The following is a 21,586-nucleotide window of genomic DNA, read 5'->3' as shown; positions in this document are numbered from 1 at the left end:
AGAGAGAGAGAGAGAGAGAGAGAGAGAGAGAGAGAGAGAGAGAGAGAGAGAGGGAGAGAGAGAGAGAAGCTAATGGGTGGTTAACAAGGGTTAGGGCTAAGGGCTGAATTAGCATGCCTGCCTCAATCAAATAGCCCTTGCCACGCACAGAATGCAGCAATTCTTAGTCTGGAAACTCACACATCAGTGTGATCTGGGCAGTACATAAAGGCCACAGGTAGCTGTGGTGGAACACTCCAAATGATGCAGGGGGTGTTCTGGTTTGTTAGCTCCAAGTATAATCAGCAACAGTGCTAAATTTACCAGAAGGGATATTTTTAAGAAGATCTTAATAGCTATTTTTCTTTTGTGAAAAGTCAGGGGGCCTATTGTCTAAAACAAACAAGCAAACAACAAAATGAAACAAAACCTAAAACCATTTGTCATACAGGGGTTCTCAATATGTCACCCAAATCACAGGCTTCTCGAGGACAATCCATCAATGTGTCACACACATGTCTTTATCAACTTCTGAATCAGTGAGAACAACCATGAGGGCTTAGAGCCTAAATTGGGTGGGTGTTTTGACAAACAGTTTGAAGAGAGTGAAAACTGGAGCCATTTTCCAAAGAAGCTTAGGCAAGGAAGTCTGTGACTATGTAGGTTTAGGAGAGAGCTAGCCTTGAAAAGAAGGCAGGTAGCTCTCACAGCTTCCATCCTTCTTGCCTTTCCCAACGTGTGAAACTGGAGGCAATCACATGGGCATTCTTGTCCCTTCCTTTGAGTCCATGAGAAGACCTGTGTGACTGACTGAAATTTTAATAAGAAGCTGTCAATCTCTCCCACCATGGTGTTTGTGTGTTTGATTTGGGTGGATAGGGAGCTGTTTTAGCCTTGGTATAATTGTGTGGCTGCATCACTAGGACCCTGGCGCTTCTTCCTGGCTTCCTGCATTCATTTCATGAGTAAGGTGGTTGAGTAATAGAATTTATGTCATAGCTCATTTCCCTCTGAAACACAAAGAAAGTGCTTCGATTACAGATACAACTTAAAAAAGTTTCAGTTAGTTCAACACAATTACAAAATAATTTCTGCAGGCACTGTTGGGGTACTCGGTAGTCCTGTCATCTTGCATATAAAGTCCCTCATCTATATTAAATTCCTTAAATATACCTCAGTTTGTAACCTCTAAACATATCCCTGATGTCCATATGTTAGGATCAGAAGAGGAAATCTTTAAAAATATGAGCAGAACAGGCATCTGTATTGAAGGCTTGGTTCATAGTCAGTGAGATGATGGAAACTGTAGGAGATAAGGTCTAGTTAGAAGAAGTGGGTCACTCAGATGTGCCTTTGCCCTCAAGTTCCTGTACAGCTCTCTACTTTCTGTCCATTATGGGGTGATTATCTGCCACATGCTCCACACCATGCTACTCTGCCTCAGATTCAACAGATCCAATAGAGAAATTTCTGAAACTGCCAGCCAAAATGTTTTCTTCCAGTATAGTATTTGTTAAGCCATGCAAAGTCTAACAGACAAGATACTTGAAGGAGACACTTTTCTGTGGACAGTAGATATTCTTACAGCTTCTACATCTTCCCCATAAACACTATTAGGCTTTTATTTCTGACTTATTTTTCCTCTTTAGGTACTCTTATCACCTTTCCACCATTAAAATCTTGAGGCACCTTTTTTTCCCCACTTCCAAGGCATTGACAACACAGAGATTGGGTCTGGAATCACAGATCATCTCACTCTTCCTATAAATTGTACCTAAGATTGATAGGGAACAGTTGATAGTAATTATAAGAATATACAAGACCAAAAGAAAAACAAACCAGTCAATATTCTATCATGGAGAGGGATCTCCCACCCCAAACTGATGAACTACAGACAGCTAGTAGCTTCTGGGAGATGCTGAATTAGTTTTCATGAAGGGCATGGCAGTTAATAAATTGACCATACTCCATTGGATGGCTTCATAACTATGAGTACGTAGATGCCATAAATTGTCCTCAGTAGGTTAAGAAGACAACAAATTGAGGATTTAGGAGGAACATGTGGTTCTAGGAGAAGTAAGGGGGCAAGCGATTAATATAAGTTATAAGCAATTCTCAAAGAACAAATGAAAGCAAATTAAGATTATAAAAAGAAAAATTCTTTTAAAATTTTTATCATTTAAAACCATTTTAAATTTGAATGTACTTTGATCATATTCTTCCCCTCCCCCAAGTCCTTCCAAGTCCTCTCGCCTTCCCTACCTATCTACCTATTCAACTTTTAAGTTCTTTCTCAACAAACAAAACCATAATACAACAAACTCCCAAATCCAAGAAAGCAAAACCATATCTAAAAAGAAAAACAAACAACAAAAGCAAGCAAACAAACAAAATCAACACACCAACTATAACCAAATAAAAGTAAACACAAAAATTGTGGAGCTCAATTGTATGCTGGTCAATGACTCCTCAAATATGAGGCATGTAGTGAAATGGTTGACACACCTAGTTTCATTCTGTTGGAGAAACTGATTTTCCCTCTCCCAGTAGATATTAGTGACAATTGAGTTGCTAATTTTTACCGTAATGATTGGGCATTCATTCATTCATTCATTTATCTTTAAAATATAACAAAATGAAATAGTGTCCGGTAAAACAAAAACTATTACATCGAAGTTGGACAGGGCAGACAGAAGGAAGGAGACCAAGAGAAAGGAGAAGAATCAGCGACCATCTCATTCACACACTTAGGAATCCCATGCAAACACTAAACTAGAAGCCATAATCTATACACAGAGGAGCTGGTGCAGATCCATGCAGGCCCTGTGCATGCTGATCAGTCTCTGGGAGCTCATGTGAGATTTGCTTATGTTGATTTAGAGGGCCTTGTTTTCTGGGTGTCCTCCATCCCTTTGGCTTTTCTCTTTTTCTGCTTCCTTTTCCATGGGGCTTCCTGAGCTCTGAGGGGAGGGAAATGATGGACACATCCCATTTTCCTTGAGTGTTCCAAGGTCTTTCCCTGTCCACATAATATATGGCTGTGGATCTCTATATTTGCTCCCATCTGCTACAAGAAGAAGCTCCTTTGCTGATAGTCGAACAAGACACTGATCTCTGAATGTAGCAGAATGTCATTACTAGTCATTTTGTCGCTCCAGACCAGTATTTTTTGGATTTATCCTAGCTTCCCGGGATAACTAGTCTTATGTTCTTGGCCACCCAAGCAGTGTTGGTTATGGGTTCTACCTCCTGGAGTGGCCTTAAGTTAGAACAGTTAGTGGTTGATTATTCCCACAAGTTTTTTTGACTCCATTGTCCTAGTATATCTTGCAAACTGGACCATATTGTAGATAAAGAGCTTGCTACTGACTTGGTATTTATGTTTCTCTTTTGAGAGCATACATAACATATCCCTGAACCAGAGAGACTGTAACTGGATGAGAGTGCCATGCAGGTACCAACTCGACATTTCCAACTTTAATACCTTGTCTCTGACTTTAGTAAGTTGTGTAGGAGCAGAGTGCAGCAGTGGGGTCTTGCTGTCAATGTGTGGAGAGCAACCTACAGTCTTCATTGTCCACTATGTTCAGTGAGTCCGGTTTTATCCCATGCTTTTTCAGACCCAGGCCAGCTGGCCTTGGTGGGTTCCCGATAGAACATCCCCATTGTCTCAGTGTGTGGTTGCACCCCTTGCGGTCCCGAGTTCCTTGCTCATGCTCTCTCTCCTTCTGCTCCTGATTTGGATTTTGAGATTTCTGTCCGGTGCTCCAATGTGGGTCTCTGTCTCTGTCTCCTTTCATCACCTGATGAAGGTTAATATTCAGGAGGATGCCTATATGTTTTTCTTTGGGTTCACCTTCTTATTTAGCTGAGGACTACTGAGAACTCAAGAACAATAGCAATGGGTTTTTGATCCTACTTCATGTTCTGGCTTTGTGGGAGCCTAGGCAGTTTGGATGCTCAACTTACTAGACCTGGATGGAGGTGGGTGGTCCTTGGACTTCCCATAGGTCAGGGAAGCCTGATTGCTCATCGGGCTGATGAGGGAGGGGGACTTGATGGGGAAGGGGAGGGAAATGGGAGGCGGTGAGGGGAGGAGGCAGAAATCTTTAATAAATAAATAAATTAAAAAAAATAAAGTTACAAAAGAAAAAAAAACAAACTTAAAAAAAAAACACCCTACAGTCTTGGCAACAGTCTGGGAGGTTTGGAGATTCTCTTAGGTCCTCTTTGACCAACAACTCAATTATATGTAATCCAGTCTCTGTACTGGAAGCTTTGCTTGGTGATGGATATTCAGTTGGTTCCCTATCTCCCCACTATTTAGCAATTTCATTTAGATTACATTCACATATGTATATATTTTAGGAAGTTTTTACTGTTTTAGGTTTCCATACTACCCCTCAAACACACCTTAATTTTCTCTGTCTCTCCCTGTATTTTCCCCATAACCCCACTTCCTTCCCCTCCCCACTTTGTCCCCCTCATTTTGCCCTTCCCAATCTTGTCATTGCTATCTATGGACATAGACACCCTTTCCTTATGCTATCTAGCTGTTACCTATAGTCTCTTCCTCTATACATACCCTCTGGGTTTCTATGGCTTGTGTAGATTGTTTATCAATGCCTTAAGATAAGATATACATATAAGTGAATACATACCATATTTATCTTTCTTGGTCTTAGATGTACTTGCTGCGTTGGACTCTGTAATTGTTTCATGAATTCAGTCATCCACAGCCACTGAAAAAACAAGTTTGAGTCATAATAGCATCAACTACGACTAATACTCACTCTGATATTTCTCCTAAGTCAACATTGTGAACTGATGCTATCCACCCACAGGGCAGACCTAGTCACAGGTCTCATGTGTGAGTATGCTATTACATTTTATGCAGTCCATGTCTTAGTGTTCTGCAGAAGGTAGGTTTTTCAGCAAGTTGGTGCCATTGTCAACAGAGGCTTACTGCTACATGAACAAATTTTTACTAGTTCTTTAGTGAAGCTCTTGTGTGCTGGCTTTATGACCTCCCTGTCATACCTAATACCCACAACATGTTTTTTGGCATGAGTTTCTTTTTGTTCCTAGTATTTAAGCTGTGTCTCTTTATGTAGTGGATCTAGGCTGTGTTTCAGAGCCTATTGCACCCTAAATCACAGAAGACAATCCTGATGTAAGAGTATTCATCCTCTGGAAAAGCCATGGATGCATGGGTGCAAGCTATAGGGACCATTAGGTGTCTAGGGAGGGGGGAGTTATTGAACACAGCTCCCCTGGTGGACATTTTGATGATTTACATGTTGATGTGTTCAGAACTACTGCTTCAGCATTTTCCAATAGCAAGGATTACGTTACACGGGCCTGTGAGTGTTACATGGATCTTCAGGAGCAGTCATGGTTGACAATGATTTAGCCATCTTTATTTTCCCACTAGGCATTGTCTGGGAATCATCTAGGATTTTAATTATCATATATTTAGGAGCTAGCACTCTAGACCTGGTTTGTCTAGGAATCATTCTTCCCTTTTAGGCTCATTTGAGTATGGACAAGATAGCACAGAGTACATGTGTGTGGTCTAAGATAAAGAGTGAGTTTCGGAAGCTAGTCCGTCTGACAAGCATGGTCAAGAGATATGTCTTCTCAGATCTGTTCAGGAGCAGTCAACAGCAGAAAGTTTTTACTTTTTACTGTAACTTTTTACTTTGGGGGACTGGTTCCATTTGCAGGGTTTAAATCCTAGGCCAGTACTTCCTATCTGGGGCCGTGGGATAGTTATGGGCTAGTTATTCAGCCTCATGGGATTTCTTTTTCCTCTCCTATGAAAGGCCCAGCAAAGGAAAACTGTATGTACCACTCCAAGGATTAAAGGTAGAGAGGATGCTTAAAGAATAATGCTTTGCTGCACCTCATATCCATCCAGACCTGAAAAAAGTGCCACAACAGGAGTGATTCCCCAAGGCAGTGAGTAAAAACTATGGTTACTTCTCCCTTAGAGATTATTTGTGATCTGACCCACAAGAGACCTCCAGACTAGAGCAGAAATGTCACATTTGTGATGAGTCTATGGGATTTGAAGCAAGCATGAGACATGGGACCAATATCCAGGGCTCAATGCTTTGCTGCTCTTCCAGAACATGCCCTCTTCTCTTCAGTAAGAATGGGCAAATAGATAGTAGAATCACAGGAAACCAAGTGTGTCTGTGACGATGACAGTTTTACCCATAAGTCAGCATTTCTAAAGTTCTGATGGTTATTTTTCAAGGGTTATTGACAGCCATTGCATAGACAGGGCTATTTCTGATAAAAATCACGTATACCAGATTAAGATATCCTCTTTTCAAATGGTGTCACTGTCTACTGTAACTTCTACAACCTTCTCTTTCCAAATCTCTCCTCTCTTTTGAGGTCATCTTTTGTCATTCATTTACTTTGAAGTTTCCATAGTTACTCCAGATAGCATCATTCCATTGCCAATTCTCTGGCAGAGATTCATTTCAAGCCCTCTGGGACTGGGGTTAGAAGAGAATCTGGCACCAAGATGATGCCTGTGTATCAGATAGTGTATCAGTGTGCTAGGCTCTTATTTTCTCTTCTTTGATGTCATCAAAAATTTTTCTGCAAATTTCCTGAAGCTGAGGGATTCCCAGAGGTATTATAGGGCATCAGAGCCAGGACAAATCTTCATACAGTATCAAAGGTCATATTTGCCTGATTGGTACAACATAGGCTGGATCTGAACTCCCCTTAAACAACTTCTTAGAATAGTTATGCATCTATGTGCTCTTCCTTCACAGATATCTCCTGCATGGCCAACTCACTGCAGACCTGCTACAAATACTTGAAGGAGGAGACTGAACTTGGCCAGTGTTGTAACTCCATGTTGCCCAGACAGCATCCTCTGCACTAGAAGTGCTCTTGAAAAGATTCACAAATCAAACCTTAAATCCACACATATTGGTTGGCTTAGGTCCATCTATCCCAAAGACTTCCAAATACCAAAAAGAACTGCTGTATGGGGAAAAGTTACATTATATGTCTAGACTCCAGTGCTAGCCAATGTTAGCCACTACAGGGGTCCGGTTGTGTGCTGGGGTCTTCATATCCTATAACATAGCTCTGCAACCACTAGTGGTGCAGTCTGATGAAATCCAGGTGACTGAAAAAAATCTAATTAATACGATCTTAATTATGACAGCAATAATATCTACCTCTCAGCATGAGGAGGTAGGATATTAAGTTAGTAATATTATATTTCCCAAGGGCAGTAAGACCCTTTAAGATGAGATAATTTGAAATTTACTGATACGTGAGAGCAGAAATAGGCATATCTGAGAGATTCCAAAGGGTCATGCAAGCATCTTTGTGTTGGTTAATTGTGCAGTCAATCAACTGTCTAAGAAATAGTGTTAGGCAGTAGTTATAGGAAAGCAGAAGGTATCTGGTTTTCATTTCACATACAAAGAGGAACAAACAGGCAAAAGCATAGACCCCTTTGGCCTCTCCCAAGTTCCTTTACAAATCCTACTTGGGGCCAGTGCCCTCTTCTTACTATGCTTGCTCTACTTCTTGTTTCAGGCTTGACTACTATGGCTGACTTTCAAATGTGCTCAGCTTCTCAGGTGTGCAGTCCTCTGCAAAGCAGAACTTTTCTATGTCTCTTTGTATCAACTCAGCACAGTATTGGTATTTAGTTCACACCCAGTGAAATTTTCTTCTTTCAGCTGGAGAGTAATTACCAAATTCTTCGCTCTGAGCTTTGGTACTTTTGAAAGCTTTCCCGAAGGAAGACTTTTAGGAGGAAAATTGGAAGCTTTAAAGATGACAAAAAGTAGGTAGAATTGGCTTGTATGAGGCACCCAAGAAGATGGGAGATTTCACTGTTCAGTATTCAGGATGGGGAAGCACTAGTATTATGGCTTTTTTGGTGGAGGCAGTTCCAACGACTCTAAGAATATAGTTCTAAACATGTTATTAAGATGCATAATGGCTTCTCTCCAGGTGGATCTGTGTCAGCCACTCAGCTGGATCCTCACAATTATTCTACTGCTAGCTCAGCATCGATCAGTATTTCCAGGAACTCTGAGATGAAGATAAAAACTCTGTCCTCTTCCTCAGGAATACAGGGTGCTTAGAACTGGCTCAGTCATGTACATCTAGAATCATGGCCCTGAATTATTACCAGACTGTGTTTTGTTGTTTATGTTTTGATGCTTTTGCCTCAAGGGCATAAAACTGCATTAAGTTGTTGTCTTATATTCCATTCTTCCTCTAGTCTCAGATCTGAACTTCAGTGCTGCAATTCTGGGACAGAATTAGTTTTAAATATTATTAAATTTTCTTTTCAGATATGTGGGTCTTCTAGAACCCAAAAGAGCTAATCAGGAATTCTCTTGCTTTCATTAGATGTGACCAAACCTCAGTAGGAATGCTGTATCCAGTGGGTTCCTTTATCAGCAAGACCTACTCGTCTCTACCTGATCTTCACCTAATGGCTAACCCATGACATTATTCAAGTCAACCAGTTGCATCCATCTGTAGAAGCCAGAAGTTATCTCTCCTTTTTATGATGATAAAATGTGCTTCCTATAGCTCCTTCTTATTTACTCCTTTTCTGAATGCAAGTCTTCTGTAACCCTACATATATTCCTTTCCTAATATGTGAGACATTTGCCTAATAAATAACTGTCAATATTATGTATTCAGATTCCATATCATGTATGCCTTTGGCAATTTCTTAGTCTGTTAAATCACTCCTTGACTAATAGTATGAATAAAAAGAGTTCTGAGCAAAGGTCTCTCTTTTCTAGGCACACAAATGATTCACATTATTTTTCCTGATTTGATTACAGAGGGAAGGCTGATAAGGCTTCTTTCTCTATTGCTCTTGCTCCTCCCCAGTTAGCATGGATCTTGTGTCAGTGATTACTTTTGACTGATCATTGCCTGAATTCCACGTCGCTTGGATGGATGTATTGTCTGTACGGAGACAGACAGTCTGCACTACTCTGTTTACGGCTGTCACTCATTCAACTGTGACTCTTACCCAGCAGTTACAAAAACAAAATTTGGAACATGCAAGGCAGTGTAGAGCATATTGGCTTTGAGGTGCCAACATTTTGGTGGGGGAGACAGACAATATCATCAATGATTCTGATGTAGCTAGGGTAAGTGCTCTAAAAATGAAATTGGTGTAATATTGGTTCAAAAGAAAGTCAGGAGAAGACACTCTGAATTTATCTAAGAATATGATATTTAGACTCCCAAGAGAATATTTTGAAGGTCTCATTAGAAAGGAATGCGAATAGATGGGGAGAATACTCGAGATCCTTGAAACACCATGTGCTGATGTTTAGACAACTTCTTATCATCTTGTTGCTATAAATTTTTTATTTCTCACTTTTTGAAATTTCTTCTTTTATCAGCATAAAAGCATTGCAGAATACAATGGGTTTCACCATGGTTTTTTTCCACATATCATAATATACTTTGTTCATATTCAACTCACTTGACCCCATTGTCCCTTGCCTGTATCATAGCAATAGTCTTTTGGTTCCTGTTTCTGACCTTTGCCTGTATATGGCCTGCTTCATTCAAGCAGCCATGGACCATGAACAATGCCTGGCAGAAGCAGACACTGAGTAGGAAGTTATTAGTTGAGATGGATAACACATTGTCACATACTGGGATGTCACAGGAAACTGGTTCATCTGAAGGCATTCAGCAAATTCAGCTGAAGAAATAGACAAGGACCAGGTCAAGGAGAGCATTGTGTGACCTGGAGAAAACCTTCTCACTTAATCCTGAGAAATTATTGAGTACTTGAGGACTTTTGAACAAGCAGGTGGAAGAGCAGACTCAGATATATCAATTCTATTAGTCAAGGTGGAGAATTCAGGTGGTCAGCACATTAATGAAACCCTGGTATTTCAATGTTTTGATTTGATATATTATGACAGAGTCAGAAAGCCACGTGGGAAGTTTGACAGACACGTTGGAGAGATGATAGAACTGAAAGAGTACTGAGCTAACCCTGAGATAGGACTTGGAGGTATGAAAGCACAACCCAAACAGATGTCTTCATGAGGATATAACAATGACAAGAATTCATGCTCTGTCAAGAACAATGGTGGCCATTAAAGCCTCAGGAGATCACAGAATTATATCTTTGTGGTTATTTTCGAACTGTTTCATTGTTTGGCTTAGATTCCATCTGATATGTATAAAAAACACATACCTCAGAACAGCTTTTATAAAAATAACAGGTTCACCTTTCATCCTAAGACAGGCCTTCTGCCATGCATGGCCAGGCCAGGTCTCTTCCTGTTACCTCCAAAGATTTAGGTCCCCATGTCCAGAGAGGCAGAATATAAATAAAAACACATGGAGAAAGGACAACTATTTCCCTCCTCCTATTTACACAAAGTGACTTGTGTTTTCCTTTCTTTTTTTTGTCATTGGGGTCTGCAAATTCTACACAATGCCATGTGAAAGTGAGGTTCTAGAAAAGACAGAGGGCTTCTCTTGAGGAGATGCAAGAGCGCATGGCTTTTTAGTGAGACAAAGTAGAGCAAGGTTGTCCATGTGGGGCCATCAGCCAAGAGGCAGGAATGGAGGAGTCAGGGTAGCTTTAAGGACGGGTGAATGTAAAAATTAGATAATGATTCTATAGTGGGAGCAAAGGGTCTACAGGGATTGATAGGATACTCACATGACTGTCCACTGGGCAGATAAAGAATTCAAATGAGAAGAGAGAAATGCTGATACTCTGCATAAAAGAGTGAGGTGCAGAAGAAAGAAGGCTCATGGATGAGCTGATTAGAAAAAAACATTAAGAATTCAGGATTGCCAGAGTAGAGTTCTAGGCAAGCCACTTTAGTTCTCATTAGGAAAGTTTATAATTTTCTTTTCTCTTCCCTACATTTACAAACAAAATATTGCTCTCAGATTCGAGATTTAGACTTCTGAATCATAGTGCAACTCTTTTTTTGTATAAGTAACATATGTTTTGTGTCTTTAAACACAATTACTTTTGTATAATAAAAGTGTTGATTTGATGATGCGACATTTTCTGCAAGTGTGTTTAAGAGAGTTTATGTTTTCATAAGTTGCAATGAAACTCAATTATGTATGTGTAATAAGGCTTCTGATTGTTACACTTAGACTTTCTGTATAATGAAGCCAGCAATTAGAATTTGCTTGCTCTATGGCTTACGAAAACACACTTGTTTTGTAGACAAAAGACTCTTAATGAGCCCCCTTTTTTGTTAATTTTTTTTGTTGTTAAAAACTAGTCTATAACTCAAACATATAATTAGATTTCTTAAAGGTTTGGATTGTTGTTGTTGTTGTTGTTGTTATTTCTCTTCCTTTAAACACAAAACAATGCAAAAAAGCAATAACATCAAGGAATGTGTCATTCCAAAGCTGTGATCTTGCAAGATCTGCAGTCTTTCCCTGAAAGCACCTCCAGTGGTGCTAAAGGTGGTTGTGTACTTAGGAGGTGAATGCCTAAAAGGAGCATCCATGTGATTTAATAGAGATGTCCTCCTTACAAGCCTTGCTTAAGAATTGGTCTGGATGGTCGCTGCGTTATGCTTCATCTCAGGCTTAGCATCCCTCTTGGCTTAAGAATAGAATCCAAGCTAAGGAAAAGATGACATAGTTAGTCAAATGCTTGCAACTCAAGTACAAAAATCTGAGTTCGAATCACCAGCATCTAAATAAAAAACTTGACATGGCTGGGTGGTCAGAGACAGGTTGATCTCTGATATTAATTGACCGGACAACCTAGGAGAATTTGATGAACTTTAAGTTTAGTGAGAGATCCTATCTCAAAAAGCAATGGTGGTCAAAGATCCCAGACATTGACATCTGGCCTCTGCACACATGTTCCCACATCTGTGACCACCCACTCAAGTGTACACACTCACCACACAACACCCATTCCATATACAAACACAGCAGAATCCCACCTCTTCCCTTGGTTACTGATTCTGACAGAGGACTGCTGGTACCCAAATGGACTAGCTGTTCTCTGGGCTACCTGGCAAGTTATTGCAGAATGAGCTCGAAAAAATTCCTTAGCATCAGCCATGAGAGTGACACAGGAGGAGTTCAAGTTCAAGGCCGGTCTGGCCACGTGGCTATACAGTGAGATGCTGTTTCACAAAATAAAAATTAAAAGAGAAGGAAGACAAAAAAATTTTTCCTTGCCTCCCGCTTTGTCCATATCATGGTTTGCAAACCTGTGACAGAGGTTCATTACCTCCTCTTCACTGGTGCCTGTTTGTTTCCTTGCTGGTCATTTGTGTTATGAACTCAGAAGCCACTTTCAGTAGTAATTGTTCCAGGAGTGGATAAATGACCCATAGAATAAAACATCTTATATAGTCTAGCATTTTTGAAGGAGCTTTCTACTTTAAGAGATGTTCTCTTTCTGTGTATTAAAAAAAAAAAAAACTTTTGTCTTATAAGGACTCTTTGATTTGAACTCACTAGCCACTAAGGGAAATTAATTTTTATAAATTACAATATAGCAAATGAGAGGGGATTTTCTGGAAAATGCCATACAGCTTTCAAGATTGAACACAGAAAGCTCCGGGGATTTCCCATGGGTGAGGATTTAATACAGGCCCTTGGCCACACATAGGCTGGAGTGATGGGATGAGGAATTGACGGTGGGTGTGCGGCTTGCAAACTCATGCACTTGTGCTGACAGGGCTTGCGCTGCTCAGCAGGCAGGCTTTGCTGTCACTGAGTCACTATCCTCTGTCAGCAGGAACCCACAGGCTCCCATAACGGATAGTGAAACCCTCAGCAACATTGCCAGAGCCTGCAGCTACTTTCAATTCCCCACGGCTGTTGGCAAAGCTGGAAGGAACACGGGTTCACCCTGCCTTATGCTTTCTACTCTCCAGCAAGATGTTTTCAGAAGCAGCTGGGCAGGGACTCTGGGTAAAAAGGTTTCCAGATTCCAAGCCCCAAAGATGGAAAAGAAAGCAGGGTGGAACTAGGCCTGAATGCAAGCCAAGAGTAGCTTTTTCCACTGGGAGTCTATGACAAGTGGTATAGAGATGACGTCCTTATCTGAGGAGAGTGAGCCTCTTGGGAGCATTGGATGGAAGTTGGATGGCATCTGTAATGCCACAGTTTGGGAGTGGGCAATCAAGGTGATGCTCAGGAAGCTTGGAGTTGCAGGCCCTCTTCTGCGTCTAAGTGGCTCAGTAATGTCAAACAAGCCCTCCACATGTATGGGATATCCTTTCAGATTTTAAATTAGGAAAAAGAATCTCAGTGGCTTTGTAATAGTCATCAGTGGATAGAATTTCTTTGAGCCATGACAGTCAGATAAAAAAGCAAAAGAAATGTTTTTGGTTTATAGTGTACCTGTATAGTCATCTCCCTCTCTTATAATGGGAGTACCTATGAAATTATTGACAATTATTTAAAAGGCTTCACAAGTGTACATGTTAGTATATTTGTGTGAGAAAACGCACTTTTGTGTGTTCATACATGGAAATATATGCCAATGTACAAATGTACAAACATACAAACGAACCTGTCAAAGGATATTAAAATTTGGGTTTGTGATGTATAATGGTGTACGGGTTACTGATATCACCTGGGAAAAATGCATTTTGAACTTCCCATTGGAAGTGGTATGTAAATTTTCACATAGGTGTGCAGATTCCCCCCAAAATTCTAAGGCTGATTTTCTTCTCTGCAGGGTGTCTTGTGTGGTCTGTGTCCCATGGAGGTAATCCGAGGCAAAGACTCCCTGAAAACCTCCACCACAGCTGTGGATTTCATGTTCAATCAAGTCTCTGAGCAGCAGAGGAGGGGAAACACAGTAAAGGCATCCTGTCGGGAATTATCAATATAAACGAACGACAGGCTAGGTCTGATCGCTGAAATTAACAATCCCCACACCCGAGAAGTATTTCGCTCAGCTTCCTCTCAGAGGCAGACTTTTAAATTTTAAACAAAGGATCCAATTAAATTTGATCCAATTTAAATCCATTCAGCTCAGAAACCTTTATTAAATATCTAGGATGGATGGGGCCCTGGGCTAGATAGGGCAGGAGTTCTGCTTTGTGGCTGGCAGGCGAGAGTGTTGCTGGCGCTCTGAAGTTCAGTACCCATGCACTTGTGCTCCACGGAACTTTCAGTTTGTGTTCCTTTGTTATTTAATTGCGTAGGCTACATATTGCTTTGGGAAAAGTGCTAACACCCCCACGTTTTATAAAAAGGTGATTTATGTAGAGAATTTCCTGTGCGAGAGGCACGGTGCTAAGCACCATCTCATTAAATTCTACCGTGATCTTGGGAATCAGCTATCACCTGAAGCTTCCTTGTTCTTCCATCTCTCGAAGACAAAGAAATTTAATCTCTGGCCTCACCAAAGCAGCCAACAGGGCTGTCAGCAGGGACTACTTAACTCCAAGCCTTGTGGTCAGAACACTGGGGCAAGCAGTGGCAGGCTTTGCCTTTCTTGAGTCACATAGCTGGCTTTGACTTCCATGATCCTCTGTCATGAATAAGGCATAGAGTGAAGAACGTCCTCCATGGCAGACAGGTTTGGGGGCACACATTCACTTACTTTGACTTTCCTGTCACATTCTGACTTGTCTTACTGTATAATTTGTCTAACCATAGTTCTTGTTTGGTATTCCCACCAAGTGACCGTCCTGCTGTTCTTCCTGACACTCTTTCTTTCTTTTCTATTTGCCCTGAATGGACTCACACCCAACCGTGGCTCCTCCAGGTAGTCTAGCAGTACAACCAACAATCACTGTGCTTTTGCAATCCTCTGTGCTCCTTCCCCACCTTCTCCTCTGGGGGATGAAATGTCCACCTGAAGATGATAGCTCATGGGGAATTCTTGTTAGCTTCCTATGAGGGTGATTCTTGTCTTTCCAGTGTTTCATATTGGAAAGCAAGGGACTCTACATACGTCACATGGTGCCTAGCATCAGGTGCAGTAGGCATTGCTAACCAGTGGTTGGTGATGGAGCTGTAGAATCATCTGTGTATCAGTGACTAGTTCAGGGCAGGGAAGGGCCAGCGTGGCCTCGTCAGGAAGAAATCCCTGAGAAGGTAGATTCTCAGTGTGGAGTTTTGAAGTCTAAAGAACTTTCAGAAGGAGAGATGTGATTCAGGATAGACAGTGAAAATAGTACGTTAAAAACAAAGTAGAGGGAAGAGCTGATCGGGTTCGGCAGGAGCTTCTGAGAAAACTATTCGGGTGGAACATGTAAGCAGATAGGGTGTGAGGAGGTGGGTTCGGGCCGCAGAGCACACTCAGTGAGAGCCTGGCATCAGAGGCTGCTAATTAAATCTCGAGCTCATCAGCACTTTCCCTGTGCCAGGAAGATAAAGTTGAAAGAAGGCAAGGTCTCTTTCTAATTACATCAGAGTTTAAATCTCTCACATTCAGCATAATATAATTTATGTCAACAGAAGAGGTACTTCTGGGGGTTCAGTATTGCAAGCAGTATACCCTGTCGTATGGGCTTCAGACGTGGGTCCTGGAGAAAGGAACCTGGGTACGCATCTTGGCTCCAGTTCTAACAGCTGTCTCATTGTGAGCAAATTCTTTCATTTCTGCCTTCTGTCCTCTCATCTGTGAAATTGGATTAACAGTAGTTCCTAATCGTAGGTTATTGTGAGAAGTAACTCAGATTGTAGGTTTGAAGTTAAAGGCAATGAAGGACTCTTATTTGTAATGCGATTTTACCTGTTATTGGAGCTTTACTTAATGGATAAGATGATAACCTGTCAGTGAGAGGTCCTGCACAGTGTCTTGTGAAGGTGCTGCATGTGCTAGACTTTGAGGAAAAGGTAGGGATTAGAAGGTGGAGGCATGAGCCTGTTTGTTCTACGGATGGCAGACTATGTGGGGAGCTGAGTGGAGTTTTAAGTGTGCCTGGATTCTTCTAGAGAAAAGCATGAACAATGAGAGAAGTGCACACTTTGGAAAGACAGTCGGGATGTGGAGGGCCTTATGTGCTGGAGTACTATATTAATGGAGCAAATGATGGAGGGACTGAAGACATCAGCCTGACATTGGTTCAGGTAGAAGAGTGACAACAGGCATAGCCCAAGAAGTCTGGGGCAGAAAAAGGACAAAGGGGACTCCATCCCACAAGCTGGCAGTGGTTAACCTATCAAGGCAAATTCACTTTTCTCCCCCCCCCCCCAAAGTCAGTGTCAGGGAGAAAAAGCCACGTGAATCCAAATATCCGGGCAGCAATCCCTAGAGGCGCCAAAGGTAATGAAACATCGGTATCTGCTGCTCCTATCTGTTATTGCTGATATTCAGATAATGATGCCAATACCCAGCTCGGGAGGAGGAGATGCTGCCTGTCCAGCGGCCTGTTCAGCTCATCTCCTGGAGGGGTAAGAGACAGCCAAGGATGAAGGTGACCCCAGAAAAACAAACCCTCCTCATTCTGCCTGAGTAAGTTACTCTCTGTTTCCAAGACCACAAGGAGAATGTTCCAGGCTGTGGTACTTAAACTAGAAACAGTTGTGTGTTACATCTGAACAGCATTTATAATTTCAAAGTGATTTTCACGAGGTATCTCATTTGACGTTCAATGTGATAAAAAAAAAAACTCAAGAGATGCTCAAACTCAGGAAAGGGCTCGATCCCTGTCTCATTCTCCATGGATGAGCCCTTCCTGGGGGAGTAGGGAAAGACGGGAGAGGTGGCAGAGTGGATGTTTGCTAGACTGTATATGCAAAGAACATGTGAGGAACGAGGGGGAAGTGGCAAGTCTGCCTTTCCTAGCACCCCCCACATCTATGGCAGATAGTGACAAAGGAGCATTCTGAGTTTTCTCCAGGTCCAGGCGAAACAAGCCTGGGAACCCGTCTCTAGCTGATTGCAGTTAGTGTTGGGGTGAAATCTATTTGTTTTCCTGAATCCAAGTGTTGTCCAGAGTATACCCTTGTTATTTCAGCAGTGGTAGCAACACAGAGGAGTGTCTTTATTCATTATGTATTGCCTCAAAGCAGAGTGTTCCAAAATATAATTTTACCAAAGCTCTTTCATCCCTGTATTTAGAGCAGGGATAATAAGGGCCAGATTTACTGATGGTGTTGAAATGGCTGCTTCCCACACTTACCTGTAGACTAGCATTACCTGAGAAATTTTTGTTGGAAAGGTCCAGATGCTTAGCCTCCCAAGCTTGAGATGACCCGTCTGTAGAAGACAGGAAGAAAAGTAAGGCCTTACATTCTAACAAGATTCCCAAGTGACTTTGGTTCATGTGGCAACATCTGCAATAAAGTTTTCTGAATATTGCTTTGTAATTATATTCAGGTTTTTCCAAATTTATTCCCCATCTAAACTCTAAAACAATGAAAACTCACTTTAAACTTTCTTTGAATATATGCTCTTACACAGTACACAAATGAAATATTGAGGCCATGCTTATATTCAATGCTTCTCCCTCAACTGTTTTCCTTGTTTGCTGCTGGACTTGACCCCTTCTCTCTAACTCCTTTTCATAACACTGCTCACTGTTCATTCTTTAGGAGAAATGTCATCACTGCACACACTAGTGTTTCCACCGATTATCCCTATGAAGATACCCAGAATTTTATACACACCTCTAATAGTTTATTCAGGAAGCACCCATGTAGAAAGCAATGAACAATTTAATATTTGTTACTATTAATAATAGATTGATTACCTGATTTTAAATGCTTTTTTTGAAAGCATTTGTTTTGTTTTCTTTTGTAATTACATAAAAATTTTGCTCTGGTCTATGACTACTGCGTATCTGTCACCTTGTCTAAACCCAGAAGTCACTTTACCTTGCATACGTTGTTTGATGGGACTTATTAATTTAATTCTTTTGCTAGCTTATGTACTCACATACAGAATAAATATCTCTAGCCGGTTTCCAGAGAGATGGCTTAATAGTTAAGAGTACTTGCTGCTTTTTCAGAGAACCCAGGTTCAGTTCCCAGCATGCATATAACACCTCAGGATTCCAGTTCCAGGGCATTTAATACCTTTTTTTCTGGCCTCCACAGACACTGCACACACATAGTTCACGTACATACATGAAGACAAAGCACTCCTACACATAAAATAAATGTAAATACCTTTACAAAGGAAAAGAATGAAAGATTACTGTTTAATAATTCATCTGTGTAGAATTTTATATCCTCTCCAGGATCACAAGAGTAACTCTTAATAGAACTCTAACGCTCAGATAGAAACCCCTCATTGATTAACATCTCCTCCAGCTGAGGAGACTTTATGTGTTCCTAGTAGACAAGACTGTTCTAAATGCCATGACCTGCTCGGTGATACCTCAGCCACACTCTGTAGAAATCAGAAATGGAAAGACAAAACCTTTCACCATGGTTATTTCCTGGAAAAAAATCCAATAAGAGAGAAGTGAGATAAAAGGTAGGAGGGGAGCAAGGGGAGACAGGAAGAAAGAAGGGAGAGATACCCTGCCTTAGACTCCAAACCTTTAGAGTTCAGCCACTGGCAGCAGCAGCAGTGGCAGCAGATATTCATACACCGAAGGTGAATGGGAAGCCAGCTGCACACCATGGGGGAGCCTCACAGCCAGAGAGCCAGGTGGCTGCACTCTGGCAAAGAGCAATTGACAAAAGTGGATGGCAGCCATGCACAGTATGAGGAACAGCTCTTCCTCACCCTCTCAGTGGTCTGTGGAGAGAGGATAGAGCCAAGATCACTACTGTGGAAGGGGACATGCTGATTCGATCATCTTAGGGACAATGGTCACTTAGAAACTAGTGAGCATCACCGCAGGGACAGTCAAGGTACGTTTGTGATTGGCTCACTCCATTGCAGATGGCACTGGGGAAATCACGATGGTAATGAGAGAGATGGTTTGACCTAAGAAATGAAATAGCGTGGGAAGGATAAAAAGTACACATCTGAGTCAAATTACAAAACATATCTTTCCTGCTTTCCTTATAGGGAACTCAATAGATCATGAGCAAGTCAGCTGCACATGTTAATATATACCTCTGTATGTGAAATGGCAGATATCTAAAAGCTAACATTCAGGTATTGCAAGGCAATAAAGTGAGACCATGGGCTTTCAAATTTCAGACTGACTCCCCTTCCTGCATTCTTCTCCCTCTGTCTGGACCTCTTCACTATTTCTGCATTTAATTCCAATATAATGTTTATGTTACAGAGTTACTCACTGAGGTAATTCCTTGGATTTATCCTTACTGTTGGCTTCTTAAAGGTACTTGGGATATTTGATTCATATTCTTTCATAACACTCTCTTGATGCTCTCTGCCTACCCCCTTTCTCATTTTCACAGCCAGTGCTTTGACTCAGCCTGTCTCAGGGCAAGCATGGTTACAGGCACTCGGTCCACTGTGCTGAGCAACACTGAACTGCATTTCTGTTATCTGAGAGTCATGAATAAACAGCATCCTTTCTAGAACAGTTGAGGGCACCCATGTGAATAGTAATAGCTACTTTGAACTTTCTTCTGACATAAAGTGTGGGGAACAAGGACATAGACAAACAGACAAAGCATCATTCAGGCAAAATGTCTGAGAAGTCAGGTTATAGACACTTCGGGATAGAGGCAGGGAATGGGCTGGCATGGGAAGGATCGACTGTATTTGAAGTACGAGGAAATAACTTGGAGGGATACTTTTGACTTTCTAACCTAAATACTTTGACTCTGTGCAACTCATGTTCTGTTGCAATTTTAATTCCATTTATTTACTAGAGCTAATAGACAAGCAACCATGATATATGAATCTGGGGTGAGTAAATCCACCCTTTAGGGCTCAATTCTATCATTTACAAATGTGGTAACAAAATTTAATTGGTCTTTATTGTATGTGTTCAATTAAGTGATATGTTAAAATCCTTAGCACTGGGTCAGATGCTTGCTAATCACTACACACAGTTCAGTCAGCCCTACTAGGGATGGTACTCGATTAGTAGTTTTGTTTTGAACTTACAATGAGTTGGATATTTAAGCTCCAAGATGACATCACTGTACCTGTTTTCCTTAGGGACTTTTACATTCTAGTTCTAGTAAGCTTTTCCTGCATTGCTTCTTTTGATGCCTTTTACACACTGTAGTGAGTCATCCCACCTTCTGCTCTCCTATTCTAATACAGATCATTTTATACACCCTCATGTTTTGTGGGAATAAATTCTATGTAGCAACGCATCTAGTTACAGTATTAATTAAGCATGGTTCATGTAGCATTTGAAGTGAGTGCGGAAGGAGAATTTGATTATCCAGGGCATCAGGGCCTTTCAACCAATAATAATTTACTGTCTCTACTAAGTACTTATGCATGTTCACTGTAGAGGGGACACTATGTTTTATAAGTACACAGCAGAATAATCCATTCCTATGAGATCATGGGTTTAGGAGTCAAGTATCTGACACAATATGGACAGAGAGAGTAAAGATTTTCTTTCCTGATAAGGTCACAGTTTTTTTTCCTGCTTCTAGAATGTGAAACAGGACACATTGGAGGCAGCAGTATTCAATGAGGTCATAAGGAGGGTGAATATTAAAACAGAAAATTATTAACTACAGGAGGAGGAGCTGAAGACCAAGCATGATATGTTCAAGTTCTGGATATCAAAGCAAGGCTGTGCATGTATGCTTGTGTTGGTAATATGGGCATACTTGTGCGTAGGAGTATATGTGCTTACATGGTGCTTTTGTACATGGGTGTAGGAGCATGCATGTGAATATGTTTCTTGCATGCAAGAGGGTGCATATATAAGAAGCATGTGTATGCATGAATAATTTTTTAAGTGAGGGCTTTATTGAGATAAGGGTAAATAAAGGGGAGAGAAAAGGGAAAGAAAAATACAGAGAGAAACAGAAAATAACATAAATGTTTTATATTTATACTTTTGTCTTCTGTCACTTAATCCTCTGATATTTCTTTACTTTAGGACTTTAGATCATCTATTTAATCTATCTATCTATCCATCTATTGATCTATCATCTATCTATCCATCCTCATTGGTTTTGTGTGTCAACTTGACACAAGCTAGAGTCTTCAGAGAGGAAAGAGCCTCAGTTGAGGAAATGTCTTCATACATCTAGCTATAAGTCATTTTCTCAGTTATTGGCCAATGGGGGAAAAGCCCAGCTCACAGTGTGTGGTGCCATTGCTGTGCTTGTGGTCCTGAGTTCTATAAGAAAGCAGTTGAACAAGCCAAGGAAACCAAGCCAGTAAGCAACACCCTCCATGGCCTCTGCATCAGCTCTTGACTCCAGGTTCCAGCTCTGTTTGAGTTTCTGTTTTGCCATTTTTCAGTGATGAATGGCAATATGGAAGTGTAACCCAATTAATTCTTTTCCTCCACAATTTTTCTTCTTCCCCTTTCCTCTTCTTCTTCTTCCTCCTTCTCCTTCTTCATTTTTTAGATAGGACTTCTGTGTGTCCTTAGCTGTCCTGGAACTCTCTTTGAGGACAAAGATGGCTTTGAGTTCACAGAGGTCCCTGAGCTTCTGCCTCTCAATTAAAGGTGTGTCATCATGCCTTTTAGGTTTAATTTAAGTCTCTCTCCTCTCCTCTCCTCTCCTCTCCTCTCCTCTCCTCTCCTCTCCT

Source organism: Microtus ochrogaster, chromosome 18, assembly GCF_000317375.1.
Source record: "Microtus ochrogaster isolate Prairie Vole_2 chromosome 18, MicOch1.0, whole genome shotgun sequence".
NCBI lineage: Eukaryota > Metazoa > Chordata > Mammalia > Rodentia > Cricetidae > Microtus > Microtus ochrogaster.
The sequence above is the reverse complement of the archived record's forward strand: the minus strand, read 5'-3'. Positions refer to the sequence as shown.